Source organism: Uloborus diversus, chromosome 3, assembly GCF_026930045.1.
Source record: "Uloborus diversus isolate 005 chromosome 3, Udiv.v.3.1, whole genome shotgun sequence".
Classification (NCBI taxonomy): domain Eukaryota; kingdom Metazoa; phylum Arthropoda; class Arachnida; order Araneae; family Uloboridae; genus Uloborus; species Uloborus diversus.
The window spans coordinates 104,025,891-104,038,681 of record NC_072733.1 but is presented as its reverse complement, the minus strand read 5'-3'; the positions used below and the strand labels follow the sequence as shown (position 1 = coordinate 104,038,681).

General features: G+C 31.6%; 1 long non-coding RNA gene across 1 annotated transcript; it reads right to left on the bottom strand.

Annotated features, from left to right (window-relative positions):
• Nucleotides 1–3,838: 3,838 nt before the first annotated feature.
• LOC129219200 (uncharacterized) lies at nucleotides 3,839–8,453 on the bottom strand. The gene is made up of 3 exons (XR_008580376.1): nucleotides 8,373–8,453; nucleotides 5,571–5,729; nucleotides 3,839–4,032 (listed from the first exon to the last, which is right to left on the bottom strand). It is a non-coding gene; the product is annotated as an uncharacterized LOC129219200 (long non-coding RNA).
• Nucleotides 8,454–12,791: the final 4,338 nt, after the last annotated feature.

Here is a 12,791-nt window from a genome sequence, read left to right as displayed (position 1 = left end):
TATGTTTGATCTTTAAAATTGTTACTTTCTTATGGATGCTATTCTCTATTGTTAATCTGTGTAATTGGAAACTTGGGTTACTCGTTATAAAACTTGATTCTCAACTTGAATTGGTTTTGTGCCATACTATATTTAGAGAATTTTCTTGTAATACACAGGCAATGCATTTAATTCTTGAATAATCTTTCGTATGAATGTGTCTTGCTTCTATTCTTGATATAATCTCTATTATGAAGCAAACATAGCTAAGTAAATTTTTTGTATAATATACATGGTTACACCTTGGTGTAATAGATGACAAAAAACGTAATAGCAAATAAGCTATTGATAACAGCTATTTTACTATTGTACCTATTGACGAAATATTTTAATTACAAACATGTTGAGAAATAAAATATATTATTTTTCTGAACAGGATGAAAAACAGTATTGTGTCCATTAGCATTGTATAACATTGTCGCTTTTAAATTAAGTTGTTTTTTCTTCCCAGAGTCCAAGAACTATTTCAGGTGTCCAGTTGCAGGGACTGGAAATTCCCGACTGAATGGCACATTGTAGAGGGAATTGGCTTCATTTGCTGCCATTAACTCTGCTTGTGCTTTTCGGTTTTTTCCGAGCCTGAAGAGTAGCTGCTGAATCAACTGAAGAATGGGATTCCCTCTCTCTCAACACTCCAGGGTCCCCATACTTACTACAAAATGGAGATTAACCAGTTGGATGAGTCCTTGAAGACAGTTCTGGTTTTTTGATTCAGACCAGGAGCCAAGCAACCCCTGATCCAGCAGTCCCAAAAGTATCAATTTGGCATAACCTCCCGGAATCGAATATTTTCCCTTAAATGCAATGTTAACAATCACCACTTAGTCGAATAATGATTTTCAAATAATATTCATCAGTTTTCGCAAAGATTTTTGCCAATATATTTGAAGGAAGGTTACGACCCCCCCCCCCCCTTCCTCCTCTGAATCCACACTCGTCGTTTGCATTTTCTGTGGTCTCCTTTGAGAGAAAGGTTACCATATTTGGTTATCTATCAAATTCTTTTGCTATCTGGTTTTGAGCTTTAATTTTACCACAATTGTCATTAGTGTGTGTTAAAATATATATTTGATCCTGCAGTTATAATTATTTCCCTCGTGTTACCTTTACCAGTTTGTGTCACAGACCCGCTCCGTATTTGTCAAGAAGTATGCGCGCAAAAATGTTTTAATCACATTTTTCCTCCCAGACCGTTTCTTAATCTCGGCCTAGCAGTATACCCTAGCTCCTATATGGGGGATATAACTAGCTAGATGCATGGTATATGAATTTGGTTAGCAAATAGGGATGTACCAAATATTTGTTGGTATTCGGTTTACTGAACTACTTGACTCGCAAAACAAACCATATATTAGGTTTACCTGAATAACTTAGCAACTGTAAATAATTGGACAATTTGTTAATAAACCCATATTTATGTATACAATGAATTAATGTTATAGTATACAGATTGTTACTTACTAATATTGTCACATTCAAACTAATTTTATTGTTAACACTTAGATATAACATTTAAATTTCGTTCTTTTCAGTGTTCTTTCTTCTTCTAAGTTTATATGACGTATGACATTAACATAAACTGAGGCAAAGGATAGAAAGTGCCAATTCAAATAAGTATTCTTCTGAACAAGAGAGTGTACTATTCTAGCCATTAGTGTTAATATTTTTTCTGTTTATCACTGTTGGTTTTAAAAAATTTTTTGAATATTTTTACTCAAAATAGCTCAATTTCCTAACAATTTTATTATTATTTTTTTAGTTTCCTGCTGGATTCTCAGATGGAAGAACATTTCCAAATTGACAAATATCCTTATTTTTACAGCTTTATTGCATGCATCTAATGTAAAATTTCCTCAAAAGTTAAAACTATCTCTTAAAAGTTCTTGCTTAATATATTCTTATTTTCAAGACCAAACTCCACAGAATGGAGTAACAACCCTCTTTTTTAAACCTTTCATACTCAAAAAGGATTTTTGTGCAGCATTTTTTCCTTCTAGGTCATCACAACTGGAGTGTCTGGAGTCAGATTCATTGGTCTAGCAATAAGTTTTTTATTTGGACTGATATTCGCTTACAGCTTAAGGTGTTAGTATTGATTATGTACATATTATAAATGTATGTGAAAAATAAAAAGTTTTTTGTAAAAAAAAAATGATTATTTTTTTACACAAAATGTCTAACATTCAAAAGAGTAATTCTTATTTAAAATATGTAAGTATAGTACAGTCGAACCTCCATATATCGAACTTCCACATCTATATATCGAAATCCCAGCAAAGTTCTATGTTCATTACATAGAAAAATTGTTTCTATACATTGAAAAAATCTCTATATATCGAAAAAAATTTCGAGCCATTCTTAGATTTTGATTCAACTTCAGGCTGTTTGTCTCATGAAAAATGAAAATTAGGAGAGAAAATTGTTTACCAAACTCAAGGAATCTGGGGTTGAGGGCTGTGTAAATAGGTCATTGTTCCGTTCCGGAGTTCTTGAATTCCCACAAGTTTATTTCAATTCTATGTTGTAACCAGTAACACTAAAATCAGTTTCAAGTTATTCCTATTTTCTGTTGATTTGTCTCTTTAGCTTTAGTAAAAATCATTCAAGTTAAGTAGATTGATTTTTTACTTTTCTCTCGATTACAATGTCGAAACAAAACAACCCAAATGTTGCGAATCTAGTTAATTGCCGAAGAATGAAGATGTATGATGGCACAAAAGTATAATTTTTGTTAATTTTTTAATCATCAACTTTCATTTAATCCGATGCTCGAATAAATTAGAAAATTGGGTTTCATAACATGAAAATTAGCTTTAATTTTAGTGTTTTAGGAGATTTGTACGATAAAATAAGATTGTTTCTATATATTGAAATTTCTGTACATCAATTTTTCTTCCGGCAATTTGCCACTTCGATATATGGAGGTCCAACTGTATATATTTGTCTTACTTTTTATGCCTTTCTTTTTCAACGGGTATTTAATTAAGAAATGTCAGAGAAGTAACAAATATTCATTTCCTGGAGAGGCATTTATCCTCAAAGTGAATTATTTAAACATAAAATTTTTCCGAAACTCTCTTTTGAAGAACAAAAGTAAATGGGATGGGCTTTTTAAAAAAAACTCTTCACTACTGTTTTTTAATTAATTTTATTGTGTTGATTCAATATTTTTTCCCTATCATGAATGTTTACACAATTATGAGTAATCTAATGATGCAAAGTTGTTTTGGTTTATGCTGTCCCTGCAATGTAGCAGATGTAGATACATTGTTTATCCAATGTTGTTTAAGAGTACTTTCCTGACTAGTTTTCGCTAGCTTCCAATATTGTTAAGATTTCAATATAGGCTTCTCGTACAGGAGGGGAAACTGCTCCCTCAATTCAAAATGTAAAGATGCCTTGCACACTCACTTCTTAGAGCTAAATATTAATGATGGATTGAAAAGTGATTTTTACAGGGTGGATTAATATATATTTCATAAAAACAAAATTTACAAATAAATCTATTTTTCTCATATTTCATGAGAATAGAACCGTTAATTGGAAATGGGTAGTTTATAATTGCCATTCAATGAAATTTTTCATGATATATTTCATATTTATAGAGGTTCTTTTAACCAGTAATGTTGAAAACTAATAATATAGCCCAATTTTACAGTACAAGTTCAGCTTTGGAGACACCGAAGCCCTCTCACTTCTTTTAAACCCCACTTTTGTGGTGTACCAGCTGCCTATGATTTTCAGGAATCCCTTAAAAGATATCAAAGGTTCATATAAATTTGCATTGCGGTAAGCCGCTGCATTTATTTACATTTATTACAGTTTTTTTGTCTACATTCTGTTTTCGGCCGGATGTCATCAATAAGCTCATTTCTTTTGCATTGAAGAAAAGGGCTCCTCATAACCATGAAATGCTGTATCTGATGTATCAAATGTAGCTGAGGCTTGTTTCTGTAGTCAGGTGTGACAAATCAAACCATTTAACAATGCCATCTGAAAAAGGAACTAATATATATATATATATATATATTCATATTTTATACTAACAACCAAAAATTTATACACAAAAGATATTATGATAATAAGAATTGTAGAAATATGGGAAACAAAGAAGACATAAGGATTTATTTTCAGTTAATAAATCTACTACAACCATATCAAGTAATTTAAAGAAAAAATCATGATATGGAACTGAGATTTTGGAAATTTAAACCATGGTGATGCAGTTGTTGTGAATGATACAGATAAAAATTTGCTGTTTTTCTAAATGTAACAGATAATGAATACTACTGATTCCAATGATCACTCATTCCAAGGATATTTTAAGAATTTGGAATCTGTACCTAACATTTTTTTCTTAATTTGAAAAGTTGTACCAATCTTCCAAAAAAGAGAAAAAGGTAACAGTAGGGATATTTAAACTATTTCGCTATTTTCATTCAAGAAAAATCTACAAGAAAAAAAAAAAAAACTATCTAATGTATAAATATATCATACAGTGGATTTTAAAGTGTAAATAAAAAACGTCTTGTAAAGTACATACAGACGACTCTCAAACCCACTGACCTGAAATCCGCAATTGAAGCAGTGAGAAGCAAAGGGATGTAAGTGCCAAAGTTAAAAATTTGGAGCTAACTAGAGGACAAAAGGTAGGTAAACCTCTCCTGTGTTTTGGGGCAAGAGATATTACTAGTAGCAGGGGGGTGGAGAAAGGACACCTGTTGGTTCAAGCCTGAAGGGGGGCCTAAGATTTTTCAAAGGGGTAAAATATGTAAAGAGATGTAGTTGTAAACAATTTGGAGGGGGCTTGTAAAAGTCATTTGTGATGGGCCCCAAACCGGTTAATAAAGGCCTAAGACTGCAACTTCTAACGCTTTTTACTCCAAACTTGAAAGTGTCCATTTACATCCCTTTGCTTCTCACTGTTTTAATTATCTAAAATTTGCACAATATTTCAGATCAAAACAATGAAATTTACACAATAAAATATAGAGTTGGAATCGGAAATATAAATAATATTTAAAATTAATGATAAAAAAAGTTAAATGTTTAAAAAGTTAAATAGCTTTGTGTTTTAAGATTAAATTCCAACACATTGTTTGAATAATAAGTCTATAATAAATATTTTATCCTAGGATTTGTACTGACTGATAGACTTCACTACTTCAAGTTTTCTTTCTGGTGGTTTTTAAAATGTAAGGTATTAAACTCTTACAATTTCATTTAATACATAAAGCAGTTACTTTCAATTAAGTGTCATTGATTGAAAAGGGAAAAAATCAATATGTGAGGAAATAAAATAAGTATACAAGTTCTAGAGCACTGAATAATAAAAAATAAATAGACGTAGCATTATAGGTTTAATTTTGTTTGACCTAGGCTAACTTTTTTCCTTAAAAATAGCTCAGAAAATGACAGAAGTAAAATTAATGATCAGTATGAACTGTAAATAATCGAAAATAAATTTAAAATGCTGCAAGAGAGAAAAATTTAAATTTATTGTTCCAAAAGCTTTTCTAAAGTTTCATTACCTATACACTGTACAACTTTTCTTTCATGCTTGCATGAACATTCCCCAAAATATCTAAACCATCAGCATCATAAAAGAAGGACATATGATTTCGAAATTCTGGAGAGTTTACTTCTTTCTCTCACCAGCACTTTTCTTGAGATTTGAAAAAAGCCAAGTCCTGAAATTAAAATTGAAAAAAATTCATAACTTTTCCACAAATTCAACATTACAACACAACATTTAACAAACATTAAATAACAATTTAAATCTGTATTATGATATTTTGTGACATATTAAAAACTTGTAAACGGTACGAAAACAAGGTACATTTTGAAATGTCTGGCTAGTGCCACCACTCACAAAATTAATTGCACACAATTTTTTAAGTTTTAATAACTACTTAATTTTTGACAGTTGCTTTGTTAAATGTTGAATACAGAATACAAAATCATAAATATTTTACATATAATCAGATATGAAATAAAAATCCAAAAGTATTCAATATATGATAATGGCAGTGCTAGAAATCCTTAGAAAAAGTAACTAGTCCGTTAACAGAATGACTGGCCGACTAAACACCAAATGTAATTCAACTAGAAATGTGTTCCTACATCACATTGTAACCTTTTACTTAAATTTTAATTTTTTGTAAAATCTTCAAAATTTAGTTATAATGGGCTTTAATTAAAAATTCATCTGAAAAAAATTTACCTCAATTTAATCAAACAAAATTACTGCAAATTTAAAAATAAAATTTTAAAGCTGTAAATAATATGATATTTTTGAATTAGGGATGATCATCAACTACTTTTGTTAGAGCAAGCCTAACCCGACAGCATCACAATGCTGTGGTTAGGATCTGCGTTGATTTCATAATACTGCCTTGTTAGTTTTGCTCCGAAGTTAGTCTCAGGGACTTAACTGTATTTCATGGTGGTCGGACCAGGGACCAGGACCCCAGATTAAGACATCAGCGGGCCCTAGGCTGTCGGGGCTCCTCTGTAGTCTATCCTTACAATTTTAACCATTAGCCAAAATAGTTATGGGCATTTTGGGATCCTAGGCCACAGTGTAGTTTGCTAATTCGATAATCAGGGCTTGGATTCGACAGTTTTCACTGGTCTTGGACTAGCGGACTTCCAGTGATTTCTATCACTGCTCATAGGGGAAAAAAATTATTAGCATACTTGCCAACTTTTGGAAACTGGTATCAGCAAAACTTTTATGTGAACGTCTTCCATCCAATTTAAAGTTTTCTTAAATTAAATTAAGAGGAGTTAATCTAGAACAGTGGTTTTCAACCTCTCTGAATTCATGTACTGCTCTTGCGTATCATTAACTACGCATAGCTCACTTTTTCTTCATTGAAATTTATTAAGCATCTCAATTTAAAATTTTACATGCTATGAGCTTGAACAAGTCACACATGATTTTTGAGCCCTGGCTTTAACTTTTTTCAAGATTAGAATTAATATCTAAAAATACTATAAATCACAGCAGAAAATTAGATGGTGAATGTAATAACACAGGGCAGGCAGATATCGGCTGTACAAATGCAAACACTTGTCTTCCTCTCAAAAAACAAAAGCAGTACATGAAATGAATGAAATGCAGTTCATTTTGTTGACTCTGGCTGATCTATTACCAATGCAAATGGTTTTTAATGTAAGGAAAATCTGCAGTGGTTAGTGAACAGTGAAAATTGATGCGTAACAACACAGAACATAGGTGTTTCAGTGAACATAGACAATAGCTTGCATTTGTTTTTTCAACTTATAGTGAACCATTAGAATAAAATTAAAGAATAATAAATTCCAGGAAGAATTTAATATCAGTAGAATAAACGGTACCAGCATAGAATATAACATAGAAGAATTTAGGTACCATGAATGTAAACAAACATTTATCTTGAAATACACTGCCAGCTCAGTCATTTCCAGCCGAGGACTGCAGTTTCGTGCTTATTTCACGTATTTCTGCCTTAGCCCTGGCTATAGGGTGGTAACTTACTGAAAACATTTATCTTATTTAAAAAAAAACAAACATAAAATTAGGGAACCACGATTTACTTAATCTCATGTGAATAGCTTTTAATTCATGAAAAATGTGTAACGAATGTATTTAGCGAGAAAAATAATAGTAGCAACAGAACGTGAAACATGGTGGTTCATTCAGGGGTTATAAACAAAATTTTATGATATACGCATTGCATATGATGCTTCAACACACAATGAAATGCCATAAAAAGCTTCATAACTAAGTTGAAATATGCAGAATTCTTAAAAAATGAGGCAGAATTAACACCAACATTACACCTTAACGAATGTAAACAAACATTTATGTCATTCTAAAAAAACCGAAAAAAAAAGAAAACCCATAAATTTCGAGAAATACGGATTTTTTGGCGACTTTTATTCATCTAATATGGAAATAGTTTCATCAATTCAAGTAGTTTTTGATGGAAGGAAAATGTGCGACAATAACAGAACAACACATGCGGAATGGTGGCTCAATGGTTTACTACGCGAACGTAAACAAAACTTTATCTAATTCTCAAATAAAACCTGTACCTAAAATGAACATAAGACTGATTGTATTTGATACTTCAACTTACCTGGTATTGAAATAAGTGCTTTTTGAACCGAAGAAATCGATAAAACCTTTCCTAATTCCACATATATTAGACCTCACTTAGCTCCTCGTAGAATGGGTTCAGCTAAGTAGATCAGTCAGCAAACGCAAACAAAACTTTATTTAATTCTCAAAAAAAAAAAACAGAACCGAAAATGACATAAAACTTGCATTTAATACTTCAACTTACCTGGAATCCAAATAAGTGCTTTTCAATGCCAAGAAATTTGAATGATATATTCTAATTTGGCAAAAAATAGACCTCACTCAGCTTCTCCGTAGGAATAACATAGTAATGAAATCAAAGAGGATGACGTCACTGTACTTCTGGTACAAACAAGAGAAAAAAGAAGGCGGAGCTAAAATGACGTCACTTCCTTCGATCCTTCAGCCGAGGTGGACGATACATCACCATCGGCTGAAGGATCGAAGGAAGTGACGTAACGAGCTTTCCACCAGAGAAGTATCCGGAAGTATCCCTTTGGAAGGCTTACACCCCGCCCCCGCTTGTGGAGGAAATGAAGGCCAGCAACCCCCCCCCCCCTAGAGGAAACGCCCCTACCCCACCCGAGCGGACACTCTTAACCATGGAGTCCTACGGAATTTTGCTCGACTTTAAATGCGGGCAGAACGTTTATTTTAATCTTTTCGAAAGTTACAAACGCAATAAGTGATTAAAAATTCTTCATTTTCTGAGCTACCAGGATTGATTTTTTTCTGTGGCCAACGAATTCTTTTTAGTACTTTACAAAACGTAGCTCAATCTTGAAGATATTTTTGTCGCCAAGTTTTGTTTCTTCGTTTGCCGCGTCGCGAAGAGCGAAATTAAGTTTCGTTTTTCTTTTTTTGTTGAAAATAGACTATGAAAAACAATTTTCTGTAACCTGTTACAACATAACGTATCGATTAAATATTTTTTAATGACATAACGGATATACTTTTTTTTAATGACATAGGTATAACATTCTTTTCATATACGAATATCATGAAAGTTGATTTTTTTAATAAAATTAGTATTATCACGCATTTCGATTTATATATATTTTGATGTATTTTTGTCACGCATTTTGCAAGTGATTTTCTAATTATTTTAATTATATTTCTTACATTAATTATTGGGATAAATAATTAGTTTAGTTATTAAAATTAATTTATGATTTTAAACTAATAAAAAATAATTAATAATAAAACAATAAAAATATATTTTTAATAATATCAATTAATTTTTTTTTTTTTTTTGATTTTAAGAATTATTTGAAGCAGAATGTAAAGGGATTGATTTCATTTCTTAAAAGCAATATGATCTTCAGTTTAAGATTTAAAAAAAACCTATAATTTTCGTAAAAAACATATTAAAAAATTAAAATTCAAATCAAATTTTAAAAAATTTGAATTAAATATACAATTTAAATCTGCGCACATTTGTATATTTTATTTTTAGCTTACTTTCCCACTAAAAGTCAGAGAAAGAAGAAAATATCATAAAAGGCTTTCTGCAACTTAACAAATACATTGCGAAAAAAAAAAAAGTCAAAAATAAATAAAATAGATAAATTAATATCGAAAAACTAAAAATTTCAAAGTAGGATTGAGATGGGGGAAAATGTCTGTCTGTTCTGTCCCCCTATTACTTTTGAGTGAACGGTCAAATTTGAATAATTTTTTTTTTTTTTTTTGATCGAAAGAGGACACTTCATTCCCACATTTTATTTTTTATTTGAACAATTTTTCGTTCAGTTTTGAACAGTTCAAAAAAAAAACTTCAAGGCAAATATAAATTTTGAACTTAGAGGCGAATTAGCTTCAACAAAACTTTGTAAGAAAGAGCTTTTGATGAGAAATAGATAATGTGTTTTGATTTGAACAATTTTCCGTTCTATTTTCAAACAGCTGTAAAACAAATTTTTTTTGAAAAAATAAAAACCTAAAAAAAAAAAGTTTGTGAGTGTTTCAGGGAGAATTAACTTTACATAATTTTGGGAATTATCTTTGCATATATTTTCTTGTCATACGTGAAATGCTTCATGTTCTATTGTTAATATGATAACTACTTAAAACACATACATGAGTTATGAATTTTGATTTAAATCCACCTCAAGATGAAATCACCCAATTAAAAGTCCAAACTATAAAAGTGGTTACCACTTACCTTTACCGGAAAAAAAAACGTAAATCAATTATCCATTAAACAGCATTCATTATCTTTTTTTTTTTAATACATGGGTATGAAATAAAATTTAGTTTAAACTATTTATTAACAAAAGCTTCAAACAATTCAACGTGTTTCTTCCGAAAACTTAGCAGGAAAAAATATCTACAAACCAAAATGATTCTCATACTCACAGATCAGTAGCGGATTATGGAAGAGTAAGGGGGGGGGGCAGAGCCCCCCCCCCAAAAAAAAGGATAAATTAATTCATTAATTATTTTTAATTGACTTCTGTATAGCATAATTTTTTTTTTTTTTTGGCTTAAAAAAACCACCAAACATACACAGCATATTTTGAATAAAAGCATTTTTACTCGCTTCGAATTCAAGGGAACGTAATACCACGATTCGTCTATTAATTCTTCTTTGATGGAATCGATAATTTTTTAAAAAAATATGTAGACGTTCTTAAAACAGTTGTTTCTATCAAGAAGCTATTTTCAAAATAATAGATTTCTTTTTCAGCTCATAAAAATGCAAAATGAAAGAACTCACATGGTAGTTTCTTTGTAAAACAATTATATTAATAGAAACAGCAGGTAGTTTCAAAATGTCACCTCAACTGCATCATGGCTTTAAAAACAAATCTGTAACTGCTTTGAAATTCGCAAAGAAATAGTTTTTGCCGACCCGGATCTGAAAATTTTGGGCCCTCCTGCAAAAAAATCAGCAATGCCCATAATAGCCTACGGGATTGCTCACCTCCCCCCCTTAATAATGAAAAGAGTGATTGTTGTATATTTTTAACTGCTTTAATATTTCTACCTCCTAGATAGTTATGTGGGCTTTTTAAACCCGATTTTATGAATTATGTCAGCAAAGAAACAAGTCTCCCATAAATTAACATTGTTCCCCTCTCCCGAAATTCAAAAATTCTTGTAATTTCAATGTCGGCTCCTATTAGTTAAGATTCGCTTTTGTTCTTGATGCGTAGTATGCGTTTAATTTTCCTGAATTTTTACTAAAACATTAAAAAAATATTTAAATCCTTTAAAATTTGTGTGAAGATTTCTTTTATTTTTTGATTTTTTCTTGGTTTCTTGGGCCGTCGGCCTTTTAGTGTTGTGGGGCCTGCGGTATGACCGTATCCAGAATTTTTTTTCGGGAGGGGCTCGTTATCGCTCTTTTCGAACATTGCCCTAGCACACACACACACACACACACACATTTTTTAATGCTCCCCGCTGTTTTTATTTTAATTTCTTATTATCTTTAATTCACCTGGTAACAGGAGAGTGGCCCTTTAAATGGGATGTAGAACATGCATAATTTCAGGGTTTCCTTGGGTTTCTCAACCGGGAAAATTTTCGAAAAAGAGATATAAAAATCTGTATTTTGAGGCCTTATATGGTGGTAATTGAGACTACAAATATGAAGAAAAATAGGCAAACAAAACCTTTTAAAAGTTATTCACACAACAATAATTGAGTTCACAAAAACGCGAGAATCGTCTTTTTGCATTTTTTAGGCAGGAAGGAGCTGAATTAGACGCATCCTGGTAATCAGACACTTATTGCCTAATCGGAAACTAGGGGCTCGACCCTTGAGGAGTCCCGAAATTGGCGTACTGTAAGTTTTATAAGAGTTTTTGGGGGAGGAGGGGAAGTCTACCAAACTGACCGAGCACCTGCCTTGGTCCTGGACGGCTCTGAATTGAATTGGAAAAGAGAGCAGGAAGCCCTAATAAGTGTCGAAATTTTAAGTATGCTTTGCAGCTAATGAGAACTAATTGCTTATTCTGCATTTCTTCAAATTTTCACTCGTTTAACAGTTACCCAGTTAAGACTTTAAAAAATCCTTTCTTCCGTTTTACGTTGCAAAACGATTCGGGGGAGTGGTCCGCCCCCCCCCCCCTCTGTGGATACGTCCCTAGTCTGCGGGTACGTAGATCCAGGTCAGAGTTTCTGAATTCTTCAATAAAACTTATGTGTTACGATGTTATGATTTTCCTAATTACATGACATTTTACAGCTAAAATATAAATTAATTTATAAAAACTCAAATGAGGTATGGGTTTATTTAATAGGCTTGCCCTCGTGTTATAATCAGTATGACAATGTTCCTAATTAAAACCGTTCATTTTATAATATCTCAGTGATGTTATATTGGGATTAGTATTTAATTCGTTTCAGGGGTGCCCATTCCCCCCCCCCAAGTTCAATGGCACAAATCCCCCCCCCTATTTTTCTCAATCCTCTTTCCATTTTTTTAAATTTTTCATTTGTTTTTGCTCTCTTTTTTATTGTATTTATTTTTTTAATTTATTTAATTTATTTAATTTTAATTGCTATTTTGATTATTTTATCAGAAAAGTTCTGTGCTACGCCAATGACATACATACACACATACACACTAAATAAATAAATGAAATAAATTATAAACAGAATGAAATGAAATAAA